Raw genomic sequence first — 13,566 nt, forward strand, 5'->3', positions numbered from 1 at the left:
GAGTCGGTGTGTTTGGTGTATGCTTGTGTGTAGCCCTGAGATGAGTGGAACTGAGCAGAGGGCAGAGGTGAGCACAGCCTTGGTAGGAAAGACACAGGACTGACCTTACCCTATGACCCTGCAGATATAAAGACAAGTTCCTCTTTCAGAGGACTCCATGTTCAAATGGCACCTTCCAGATATAAGTAGCTAAAAAAACATACACCTATATACAACACACACATACTCCTACACAACAGGCATGCATACACCAAACACACAAACAATATACCACACAGGTATGTGTATACATACACACATATATACATACACTTTTATATGTGTGTGTGTGTGTAACATATACACATAATATACACATATTAATAAATACATAACAGCTAGATGGTAGTGGTGTATGTATGCCTTTAATTCCAACACTTGGGGGGCAGAGTCAGGTGGATCTCTGAGTTCAAGGTCAGCCTGGACTACAGACATGGCTACACAGAGAAACCCAGTCTCAAAATACCAAACACAAAAACCAAAAAGAAACAAAAAACCAAAAATATATAACAGACAGATACACATACTTAAAGCATATCACATGTAACACATATATACATATATGTTATATCATGCATGCACAGGAACACTACATGAATCACACGTGTCTTCACATGTACAATAAACATAAAACATATACCCACATAATATACATCCCATCACACTGTACCTGTACATAATATAATACTCATATATACCAAACATGCATATATGTACCACATAGCACAAGCACACCATGTGTGTGTGTATATACACAACATGTCAATAACACAAACAACACACACATACAGAAAATGCATGCATACATGCACATGCACAGACCACATACACAGTCTGAACCAAGACGTCCCCTGGGCTGGCCTTCAACTCTGCTGTGCTTCCTGCGGGAGGTAGCTCTCTGATTTCTTCTGTCTGAGTGTCCTCGCCAGAGCTTCAGGCCCCACAGCCACACTGTCAGATGTGGGCTAGTCCTCTAGTCCTCTGTCTGGGCCAGGAACCACATAGCCCAAGAGCAGTTACCAGAGCTGGATTTCTGTTGACAGCATTTGCGCACTGGTTCTTCAGAGAGTCCGTGGGGAACGTCTGTTCTGAAAGCAAATATCTGTAGAAAGAAAGGTGCTTCCATGGCCATACTGCCAAGATGGACAAGAGGAAAGCAGATCCTGCTGTCCCTTCTGCACCCAAAGTCAAATCACATGGCTCGATTGGCTCCGTGATTTGCCATTGAAGGTAGTACCTGATATCTATAGATGATATAACCAACTCTGCACAGACTACTTTCTCCCAGTGCTAGAGACCCAATGTCTGTTACAGGCCTCGCTGGCTGAAATCAAGTATTGGCAGACACTTGAAATCTAGGTTTCCTTCTGGAGCTCGCCTGAGACGGCATGACCCAGCATGTGCCTTCTCCAGCCTGCAGGGGTCACTGCGCCTCTTGGTTCACAGTTACTTTGTTTTCAGAGGCAGCAACACAGCAAATCCTACCTTGCTCTGGCAATGACTGGCTCTCCAGCTCCACTGTCCATCTGTAGGGACCCATGTAATTCTGTAGGTCACCTGGGCAATCCAGGAAAATATCCCCAAGTCAAGGTCAACTGATCAATAATCCCTGTGCCCCTTCTTCAAGCTGCCTAATGTGCACACGGCTCAGGTAAGGCTTCTTCACGCCATCCCACGCCCCCTACACATCTGCTTCTCAGGAGATATTTGCTGACTGATTTTTCAGAATTTGACAGGAATTTGTCCCAAGTAGGCAATTTGCTGGTGATTACAGTTATCAAGCAAGAGAACCAGGATTTGCACAGGAATTGCAGGCCCCTCTTCTCACCAGTGACATGAAGGTCTCTTCCGGGAGGAATGAACCCATATGGGGATGGTTCTGCCCTCAAGGCAACAGCTACCAAGGTAGTTTTCAGACCTTATTTTGAACCTGTAGTCAGAGTGATGCTCTGGTCTCCACTCCCAGTACCTCCTCTGCTGCAGGTGCAAATAAAACCACAAAAGATGTAATGATGTATAGCCTGCTTTCCAAAGATAAGGGGCAGAAAGGAAAATTTTGCTGGTCAGAGCTGAGAAGCCACAAGCCTGCAGAACCATGGGACTAAAACTCTGTGGTCTGATGCGACCAGTAAATGTACCGAATCACCCAGGATGGGAGGCGATGGCCGAGCTTCCATCACAGGCTCCCCCAAGCTTTTCAGCTGCTGATGTCCACTTAGGCTTCAGCATTCACCACTCTGGGTTGGGACAAGGAGCTGTGACACATGGAAATGTCAAAAGTGAGCAAAGCACTATTGTCGACATTGGGATAGATGTTCAGGCCACGGTGCTACCGTCCCAAGACGAGCTGGCTCCACGCAGAAGGCCAGAACTAAGCCACTACAAAGTGGTAAAGGAGTAAGAGGCAGGGTAAGAGAGGACACAAAACAACAAAGACCAACAGAAACAGAGTCCCTCACACTAGAAATGAGCCCCCAAAAGCAAAAGTAGAAAGAAAAAACTGTTGGTGTGGTATTGAGGAGGAGGGCACAGATTTCTGCTTCAGTGACACACCACCACCACCACATTCCTGACCGAACGTGAAGAGCAAGCATGGTATTTGAATCTGATTCTAACAGCATGGCCAGAATACCCATGGAAATACAGAATCAGAAAATGAAAAGAATCCAGGGCCACTGGCTCTGTCCCCAAGGTTGTGGGCCAAACCAGGAGAAGAAGGGGATGAGGGATTCTTTCTAAAAGGCCACAAGATAGATCAATAGGTAAAAGCATTTGTACCAAGCCTGACAACAGAGTTTAATTCAGCAAATCTATGTGGTGAAAGATAAGAACTAATCCCTACAGATTGCCTTCTGACCTCCATATGTGCCCTATGTTTCATGCACACAGAGACACAGACACAAAGACACATGGACACACACAGGCACACACACACACACACAGAGAGAGAGAGAGAGAGACAGAGAGACAGAGAGAGAGACAGAGAGACAGAAAGAGAGAGACTGAGACAGACACACAAACACAGACATACACACAGAAACACAGAGATACACATACAAATAAATGTGAAATTATTTTTTTAATTCTCTCTGGAGGAACACAATTTTTATTAGATATTTTCTTTATATACATTTCAAATGCTATTCCGAAAGTTCCCTATGCCCTCCCTCTGCCCTGCTCCCCTACCCACCCACTCCTGCTTCTTGGCCCTGGCATTTCCCTGTACTGGGGCATATAGAGTTTGCAATACCAAAGGGTCTCTCTTCCCAGTGGTGGCTGACTAGGCCATCTTCTGCTACATATACAGCTAGAGACACAAGCTCTGGGGGTACTGGTTAGTTCATATTGTTCCACCTATAGGGTTGCATACCCCTTCAGCTCCTTGGGTGTTTTCTCTAGCTTCTCCATTGGGGGCCCTTTGAGAGGAACACAATTTTAACACAAGTTTCAGAGTACTTCCAGTTGGGAAGACGAGCTGTTCCAACAGTGCATACAGGAATAGATTATCATAAGTGATTAGGAGGGGCGCAAAAGTAGATTCAGTAAGACTTTAGATATTGGAAATATCAGACATGCAATATTAAACTTTTAGTATGTTTTAAAATTTTATAGGACGTTTAAGAAAGAAGCCTACATATATTAACAGGGAACAAGATGATTTGAAAAAATAATAAAACCAGTAAAATATGAGTGAAGTAGGAGCATATTGAACTGAGTTTAAGAGGGAGTGAGCTGGGTATGCCAGAAGCTATCCAAAAACGTGTCCCAGAAAGGCTCAAAGGCAGAAGCATGGATGGGAAAGGCAGTCATACCGCAGCTCTATCTAAAGATCATGTGCTTGGATTTTAAAGGGAAGCAGACAGGAAAAGAGGCCACGTTTGAAGAGATAACAGTTGATAATTCACAAGTCTGTGAAAAGATATAATTATCAGATCCTAAAATATCCTTGAATCCCAATCAGTTATAAATACAAGACCCACACCCTAATACATGAGTGCAAACTCAGAAAATAAGAAAAGCATGAAATCACCCCCATCCCCACCTATCAAGAAGCAATGACCCTCGAACCAGACTAACTCCTTCCTCCCAGCAGCAAAGGGGCAAAGTAAAGCCCACTGAACAAGCCACTCAAAGTTCCAAGAACAAGTGACTTTCATCCTGGAACTTCACCGGTTCTAGAAGTATCTAGAATGGAGATAAAAAGAGATATTTTAAGCTGGTCACCATGTGTATTGCTTATGTAGCAGAACCCCACCCACCCACCCTTGACAGGTGACACACTCATGATTCAGAGCTTGTTGTGCAGTGAGCAGCCAGGCATCTTCTGCTGGCTCCTTCCTTGTCTGCATCCAGCAGGCAGGTAATCAACTCTGAGATCTTGAGTGACCCTATCAAATGTGTGTTCATTTCACAGGCTGATGGCTAGGAACCTCTATATGAGAATGTTGGTTTCTTTTAAAAAACCCAGTTATGTTATGTGAATATGTTTTTGTTTTAATCCCAGGTGTGGGATGTGGGGCTGCTTCACAGCAGGTGATTGTGTTTTGCTTCATGCACTAGCAAGGGCATGATTTTTGCCAGCTGCCAGTTTAATTCTGGGGACTATGGAGAGTCCAGAAAGGGCCTGTAGTGGCTGCTACTCCCCCAGCTGCTGGTCCCTGGTGGTTCGTTGTTTTGAGTTTTATCAAATGGTCGAGAGCAAAGAGATGAGAAGAAAAATGTGGAGATATTCTATAGACAACAATTGTATTTTTCCCCAAGAAACCCAATGCCCCAAATCAGCAGGATGTAGTCTAAAGAGCTCTATGCCTCCTTTCCTCTCTAACCTTCTTTCTCTCCTACCTAGTGTTAGGGGTGTTAGAAGGGATTGTGGTGGAATAAAGGTTGGAAAGGTAGTAGATATAAAAAGGCTAAGCAAATACACCAACAGACCTCAGCTCTCCTCTTCGGGCTTTTTATCCTTGGGGCACCTGACCGGACTCATGTCAAGTGGTGTGAGTTAAAAGCATAGAAAAGTATGTGTTCCACTGCCCTGTGGGTGATAACGTCCCTCACATCACCTAACATTTCCAAGGGATGGAGAGATGGACCGAGAAAGGGGAAGAACCTGGGGCAATTTTGCAGCCTGTTGCATATTGAGAAACCTCAAGCAAAGGAAGCTAAATACATAGTTTAGGTGAAGGGTGAGGACCCAGACTGAAGGTCCAGGTGCCAAACATTGCATGGATAGGACAGCAAGTCCAGGGTGATATAAACAGACCTCACATGGGAAGCAAGGTCTGAGGTGATGGGTGGTACATTACTCAGGGTTCTTTAGAGTCACGGAACTTATGGGTAGTCTCTATATAGTAAAGGAATTTATTGGTGACTTACAGTCTGCAGTCCAATTCCCCAACAATGGTCAGTAGCAGCTGTGAATGGAAGTCCAAGGATCTAGCAGTTGCTCAGTCCCACACAGCAAGCAGGCAAGGGAGAGAGAGAGAGAGAGAGAGAGAGAGAGAGAGAGAGAGAGAGAGAGAGAGAGACTCCCTTCTTCCAATGTCCTTATATGGTCTCCAGGAGAAGGTGTAGCCCAGATTAAAGGTGCCACCACACCTTTAATCCCAGATGACATAGAACTCAGAGATCTCCCTGTCTTAATCTTCTGGAATCCATAGCCACTATGCCTCAAGATCTCCATACCAAGATCCAGGTCAGAAACTTCTCTCTCCCAACCTCCAGGGTCACTTGTGAGCCTTCCAGTTCTGGATTGTAGTTCATTCCAGATATAGTCAAGTTGACAACCAGGAATAGCCACTACAGGTGGGAAGATTAGGGACCAAGATGCACAAGGATAAGGGGGAATAATCCAGAAAGCACTAAAAGACTATAGCTCCCTGGAATAGAATGGGGGTTGTAGTGATAAGCTCTAGAACATGAGGGAACTCATACACTAAGAGAGCAGTGTAATATCAACAACAACTTTGCTGTCTATTGTGATAAAACACTAACCAAAAGCAACCTGTGAGGAATGGGCTTAGTTCATTTTACTGTTCCCACTCACAATCCAGCACAGGAACTTGAGAAGAAGCCAACGCAGGAGCTGGGGAAGCAGGGCAGAAACTTGGAGGCAGAAGTCGTGAAGGAATACATCTTACATGCTTGCTCAACCTGCTGTCTTATACAGCCCAAGACCATCTACAGTGCACCAAACCCTCCCACACCAACCATTAATCAAAGAAATCTAGTGAAAATATTTTTTCAGTTGAAGTTCCTTTTCCCAGATGAAGGGACTGGAGTCCACTATACCTTCAAAAGTATGCTACCAATGACCTAAAGACCTCCCTGTTAGCTACACTTCTCAAAGGACCCACTGTCTTCCTGCAGTCCCATGGCCTGGGAACCAAGTCTCATTTAACACACAGAAAACACTCATACCATTGCAGCAACCACGGCCTTTGTTGAAGGTACACGCCAGTAGTAAGAAGCAGATTTCTAGATAAGTCTTCTATTCAGGATCTTTTGATTGCACTGCACCATGCCTAGTGTCGACCTTTGCTGAATGTCGCTCCTTTGCCAGGGCCCATGCCAGGTTCCGGGGGCAGAGAGGCAACAAGCACAGTCTTGTCCTCAATTGATGACATCCCTGCTGAGAAAGGATCCAAACTTAACTTCATAAACTCAGCTAATTATTCTCATGCATGCACTCCTCTAATTTCTGCTCAAATTGGGCTCACATGAGCGTTGACTTTGCAAACATCCTTTCTAGTCCTCACCGAGCCTTTGATTCATTTAGTGGCCTCAAAGATCAAGCAGAGCCATATGATCAACCTATGTCAGCACGAAGGGGCTCATTTCCATTCTATGTCTGCCTTTCACTGGCTGTGGGACTTTGGATAAGGTACCCAGCCCCTGTGATTTCAAGTTGCCTTACCTGTTCATTGCTTACACAGTGAAGAAGAGTTTGGCCAGTACATGTGAATATCTGAGTCAGATCCTGGGGTCTCAGGTAGAGCATCCCTCATCAGCTTTCCTACCACCACGAGACTAGGATATAAGCAGAGGGGCGGGGTTCCCCAAGCAACAGAGCTAGAAAGCTCTTGCCCAGACCTTTGTCCTATATGACCAAGCTTCAAGCCCATGCTTAGCTTGCATCGCCCTCAGATGTACAAAGAAGTACAAGCAATAGAGATGGAAAAACTCTCCATCTTGTATCTGCAGAGGAGCAGTGCTCTTCCCCTCGTCCCCATGAATTCACAGCCATCTGGAACTGAAACAGGTCTGCAGGCTGATGCCTGTGGCCCTGCTCCACGCACAGCCGTTATTCATATGGAACAACAGACATATTTCACAGCACACTGCTATTGATCCTATCGTAATAAACTCCCTGTTTGGTTTCATTGGGTCCCATCAGATCCATTCATCAATAAGGTATTGTCTTTTTTAAAAAGTTCAGATTCCAGCATTGTAGAGGGACTGTCGAAGTCATTTCAATCCTCCTGATTTAGTTCTAATTCTCTTCTTAATCCTTCAGACCGAACCCACTCTTGGTGTGTTATAGGTAAAACCAAGGTCGCTGGGTAAGTTCCAGGCTCCTCCTGCCTGTTGCCTTGCTGCTGCAGAGGTTCACAGGGTTTGGATAAACAAAGCAATAAATGCAAATGGATCGGCCAGCTCTTTCATGTGTCAAGTGTGAGATTATCTTTAGACATCCCCTTGGTTTCCTCCAGCCTAGTGTGAACACCCTGTGGAGAACTTATCTCTCCGCCACAAGTCACAGAGGGAGCCTGGACGCCGTCACAGCACTGATGCTTGGGGAAATACAAGAAATCATTAAGGTATCCCAGGCAGGACATCACCAAGGCAATGTTTGGTATTGAAATCATCCTTTTTGAAATAATCTTTGGAGTTCTTCTTTGAGAAAAAAAACATTGTAACAGGGTTGAAGCAATAGCCAGTCAGTAAAGCTCCAACTTTGCAATCATAAGAGCCTGAGTTTGAGCCCCAAAAATCCATGTGAAAAGTCAAACATGTAAGCCCAGCACTGGGGAGGTGGAGACAGGCACATCCAACTGGCCAGCTAGCCCAGTTGCACCAGTAAACCTCAGACCAATGAGAACCCTGTCTAATACATGTATTGCTTGCTAGCCCCTTGTGCTACTGCAGCTCTCTAAGAGGCAGATAATATTCCTGAGGATGGTGTAGGAGGTTGTCTTCTGGATGTCTGCCTCTGCCTCTGCCTCTGCCTCTGCCTCTGCCTCTGCCTCTGCCTCTGCCTCTGCCTCTGCCTCTGCCTCTGCCTCTGCCTCTGCCTCTGCCTCTGCCTCTGCCTCTGCCTCTGCCTCTGCCTCTGCCTCTGCCTCTGCCTCCTCTGCCTCCTCTGCCTCCTCTGCCTCCTCTGCCTCCTCTACCTCTGAACCTTCCCCTGCCCCTGCCCCTGCCCCTGTCTCTGTCTCTCTCCGCCTCTGCCTCTGTCTTTCACAGTCTCTCAGTCTCTCTCTCTCTCTCTCTCTCTCTCTCTCTCTCTCTCTCTCTCACACACACACACACATACACACACACACACACACAATTCTTAAAAGAAAAACATTGTAATAAATAAATATGGCATCCAATGCCTGCAGGGAGCGCCCTGTTGCCTGATCACCAAAGAGGACAATGAGAGGGCTGACACTGCAAGGACTCCTTCACAGGCAGTGAGCTCCCTGCCTGCTCACTGACCACCAAGCCCCTGACATCATTAGAAACACACACTCCTCCTGGATTAGTCACATTTTACCTTTCAGTCACTTTCATTTCACAGATGCTTAAAGTGTTGAGTTTATCTCTCCCAAACTGGTCCTGCTTTAAGGATAGTGGTCTCAGTGGAAGAGGACAAGCAGAAGAGCCCAGGTTTCCAAGAGTGTCTGCAAAGTAACCCTGGGAGTTGTGCCTTCCAGCAGAGTCGCCCCTTTCTCAGCACCAACCTAGGGCTGAGCCTGGCCCAGAAGTTAGACAGATACAAAGAGCAATGTGCATGCAAATGAGGCATGATGCATATGTAGATGAGGTTGTCCCCACTGACACATAACCTTCATTGGTGGCCATGAAGTCTCAGGGCCAGTCTGCAGAAGAGCTCATTCTGCAGTTACTGATACTGGAGGAAGCCTCTGCAGAGGATGCAAGGCCTTTGTGCCGACTGCTTTGTGGTGGTTTTAACTTGGTCATTGGCACCTAACAGAGCGTACACGTACATTTCATTTCTGGAAACGACATGGCTATTGGCAATGTTATCTCTCCCTAATAAGGAACTGAAAACTCAAGAAGCCAACTCCTGCTGCAGTTTTGTGTCAGTCGTGAGAGGCCCTGGAAGAGGCAACGACTTTCCCTAGGAGACCATGGACACTGGAACAGCTCTTGGATGTGGTCCAGAGCTGTGTAAATGGGTTCATTTTCATGCTTGAGAGACAAGAGGGCTTTTTAATAGTAATAAAACATGTGCTGTAGAATTGCAATCAACATGTGCTGTGGAATTGCAATCACCATGATTAAATAGCAACTTGCCCACTTGGAGCCTCACTGCACCTTAAGGCGTGTTTACCAGGGTGCATTTTCTGATGCAGACTGTGGTATCCTAACCTCCTCACCAAACTCCACCCACCTGCCCAGTGCCCTCTCCCTCAGTCAGCCAGGATCGATTCCTGCATCCCTGCCAACCAGCCTCTCTCTCCTCCAGGAACACATCGATTTCCTGAAATGAATGATTTCTGTCCGTAAAGCCAAATTACCATTTCCCTCAAAGTAACACTTAGAATTTTTGTCTCCCTAATAATGTTAACATCATCCATAATGACCCTACTGGGGACACTTAATCTGATGATGTAGAGGTGGCAGAGGAACCAGTTAAAGCCCACGTTAGCCTGAGCTAGGGACTCAGACATGAGTACCAGGTCACCCAGGAGCCACATTGCAGATCCCAGAAGCCTCTGCTTCTGTGATCTTCTGTAACTGTAAATGGAGACCACCTGTCCTACCTGATGGACAGCTTTTTCCTTCCAAGGCCTGGGGTTCCTAAGAATACCCTGCCTGCCTGCCTGCCTGCCTGCCTGCCTGCCTGCCTGCCTGCCTGCCTGCCTGTCTGCCTGCCTGATTTCTGAGCTAATTCTGGGGCTCAGCTATTTGCCAGGCTCCCCAGGACACAGAGAAGGCACAGCTCCTGTGCCTCCTTCCAGAAGCTCATAGGGAAAGATGTCATCTTGAGACATTAAAACCACCAGCAGGGGTCAGGCAGTGGTGGCGCACGCCTTTAATCCCAGCACTTGGGAGGCAGAAGCAGGTAGATTTCTGAGTTCGAGGCCAGCCTGGTCTACAGAGTGAGTTCCAGGATAACCAGGGCTACACAGAGAAACCCTGTTTCAAAAAACCAAACAATAATAACAACAAACACCAGCAGGGTCACACCATGGGCTACAGCCCAGGCACAGACCAGGAAGGTGTGTGAAGGAAACATTTACCATGGGCTGGAAGCAGAAACTCTAAGGCTGAGCACACAGCACCTACCTGCAAAACAAACCAAGAAGTTTTCGTGCTTCTAAAGAGTGGGGCATAGAGGATGGGGGAGGAACAGTGCAGCCTGAGAATTACTCAGTTTGGCCTGGCCAGAAACACATCTGTCTACTTGCAGGGATAGCTGGCAGCAGAGGGGTTCCGACAGAAAGAAGGGCACTAGGCCTCTGAAGGTGTGAGGACCAGAGCAGAAGATGGGCAGAGCAGCTAGCCCCAGGCCCTTCGGAGCATGGAGCAGGTGCAGATGCAAACACAGCTTTTGCTCCAGAGAGAGTAAGAGTTTATTCTGAGCCCATTTTGAGTGAGCATGGCCCAGGAACGTGGATTCAGGTCGACCCAAATGGAATGCTTTTACTATGAAAGTGGTTATGTGAGCTTTTTATAGTAACAGAGCAAAATAAAGTCATAAATCAATGCATCAAGCAGAAGTCGTTGGTGGGGACACCAGGTGCGTGGCTTATAGAAGAGCTGGAAATCTCTGCTATGGATTTCAGATGTTATAACATCCTTAGCTTCAGTGGGTGGAAGCTAATGGTCTTCTAAGTTCATATATTCCAAAGGTTTTGCCTGATAGCCTCAAAAACAGCAGGTCAGACACAGAGAACGGCCATGAGTGGCTGTTAAGGGGATTGTAACAGTTAATCTTGGTGTCAAGTAGATTGGATATAGACTCAACTAAGAGACACATATCTAGGCTAGGCTGGGAGAACAGTTACTAGAAAACTAACTGAGGTGGGGGAAGACCCTCCTTCCAGGATGGGCAGAACCTTCCAGCACAGCCCACATAGTAAGAAGCCTGGAGTTGAGGGAGCAATGATGCTTTCTCCTGCCTGCCTTCGCTTCTTGCTAGTGCGTCTGTCCTGTTACAGCTGTCACTGCCACTGTTGCTGATGCTGCTGATGCTGATGCTGATGCTGGTGCAGATGCTGATGCTGATGCTGGTGCTGGTGCTGATGCTGATGCTGCATCCCTCCACTGACACCAAAACCCAGCTTCTTCAGCCTTTTCTACATGGACTGAAGACCAGTGTCTCTCCAGAAATCCTCCAGGACTAAAGATAAAGATAGCTCAAATTTATTTTGGCCCTTGATTTGCAGCATTCCAACTCTCCACCATCACAGTTCTCCTCAGTCAGTCAGTCTGCATCAACATTGCTGTGGCTTTTTCTGGGGCCTTCAGGTAACACAGCACCAGGAAAGGCACCCTGCAGTCATGTGTGGAGATGCACTCAGGCAGCATCCAAAACAGTCGGGCCAGGATGAAGGGAGGCTACACACAGAGGCTTTGCTCATTAGGCCATGAGGCTTCAGAGCACCTGAGCCCAGCATGGAAGCTGAAGAGCCAGAGAGTGAGACCATGGGGTTTTACCATGCCAGGTGGCTGCTGCTTTACCTGTGTTGTAAGCTTGTGATTTGGGGGAACTTGATCTCTCTCTCTCTCTCTCTCTCTCTCTCACACACACACACACACACACACACACACACACACACAAGCTGGCCTTAGACATATACTGAGCAGGTTCCCTCTGCAAACCCACTATGTGCCAGTCAAATGACACTGGGCAAAGCTTCCCAGGTCAGTGATGTGCCAGTGTTTGGAAATTCTACATTCATCTGCATCAAGGATGCCAGATAATGGACGGTGAATTCTGATCCTTGTTTGAAACACATTTCTTTTTCATTCCTGCCTTTGTCTCCCTGCACAAATTCCAAGCAGGTGGGATGCGTAGACTGCCTCTTTCTGCGGCAGTAGGAGACCCAGAACCAGAAGGGCCACCATCATTGTTGAAGCATTTCCTTGAGCTGTCAGGTCCCAGGGGTAACTAGGCAGGCATACATGCCCATGCAGAAAATGTAATATGATTGTCAGGCACTCATCCACCGTGCCCCACTAGAGGGCCCTGAGACACACAGGATGGGCCCTGGATACATGTTGATATTATTTGTTCCTGAAGAGACCTGAGACCTAGCCTGCCAGAAAACCTGAAGCTTCCTCTGTCTTGTCTGGGCCTGGTACCAGTCTGAGACTGAGGTTTTCCCATGTCCTGGCTGGACCTCCTGCAGTCTAAGAATGGTGTATTCCTTGGGTTGGAACAGAGAGTCCCCTCTAAGTACACAGAGAATGAGCAACAGCTAGCTAAGGGTCCTATTGATCTTCAAGGGACACACATGCTGGGAAATGGCACCTACTAGAACTCCATGGTCTCAAAGGACACAGTCACACATAGCAAGAGCCAGATAGTAGCCTTGGGATGGGTACAGCAGAAGACACCAGGGCTCTAACCCTTTGGAGACGTTTAGTTTGGTGACAAGTGGCCCACTGAGTAGGCTTGCCCTAGACCTGCCAAGAGCTGGGAGCACTCATGCTCTCCCTTCTCCATGAATCTATATCTGCCCAGGATTTCCCTGAAGGACTCTTCCACAGAGAATCACTCAGCTCAAAATGGCTTGGGCTGAGAAGCCCACCCTGAGTGGAAAGCTTGAGAGCTACTTGTGTTCTCCACAAACACGTCTCTCGTGCCTCTCTCATGAAAATGGCATTCTTGTTTAACATTGTGTTAGTCACATCTCGCTGTGAGCAACGTACCTCGCAGAAACAACTTCAAGGAAGAGAGGCTTATTTGAGCTCCCGGTTTAAAGGGACACAGTCCACGCGATGAAGAAGGCATGGTGCCACCCATGAGGAAGAAGCAGGAAACAGCTTCTCATGCCCTAGACCAGAAAGCAAAGGCTGGGTTAGAAGCAGGGCTGGTCTACAATCCATAAGCCTGTCCCCCAAGGACTCCCCTCCTCCAGCTAAGCTCCGCCTCCTCAAAGGTTCCATAGACCCACCCCCAAACAGTGAGAGGCCATTAGCTGGGACCAAGTGTTCAAACTATGAACCTGTAGGGAACATTTCATATTCAAACCACAGTACTCATGAAAGATGTTTGCTCTCAGACAAATGTACAAATGCACACACACGCAGCACACAGCACAAAGGAACACACATGCGTGTGCTCAT

General features: G+C 47.0%; 1 long non-coding RNA gene across 2 annotated transcripts in view; it reads right to left on the reverse strand.

Moving 5' to 3' along the window:
* Positions 1 to 387: 387 nt before the first annotated feature.
* The window catches only part of Gm30874, a 95,520-nt gene continuing 82,341 nt past the window's right edge, over positions 388 to 13,566 (reverse strand). For both annotated transcript variants that reach the window (XR_870037.2, XR_378601.3), the window contains exons 2-4: positions 13,150 to 13,274; positions 6,457 to 6,664; positions 388 to 1,141 (exon numbers count right to left, since the gene is read on the reverse strand). This is a non-coding gene — a long non-coding RNA (predicted gene, 30874). The remainder of the gene's footprint in view (positions 1,142 to 6,456; positions 6,665 to 13,149; positions 13,275 to 13,566) is intronic.

The sequence above is a fragment of the Mus musculus genome, chromosome 7 (assembly GCF_000001635.26).
Source record: "Mus musculus strain C57BL/6J chromosome 7, GRCm38.p6 C57BL/6J".
Lineage (NCBI taxonomy): Eukaryota > Metazoa > Chordata > Mammalia > Rodentia > Muridae > Mus > Mus musculus.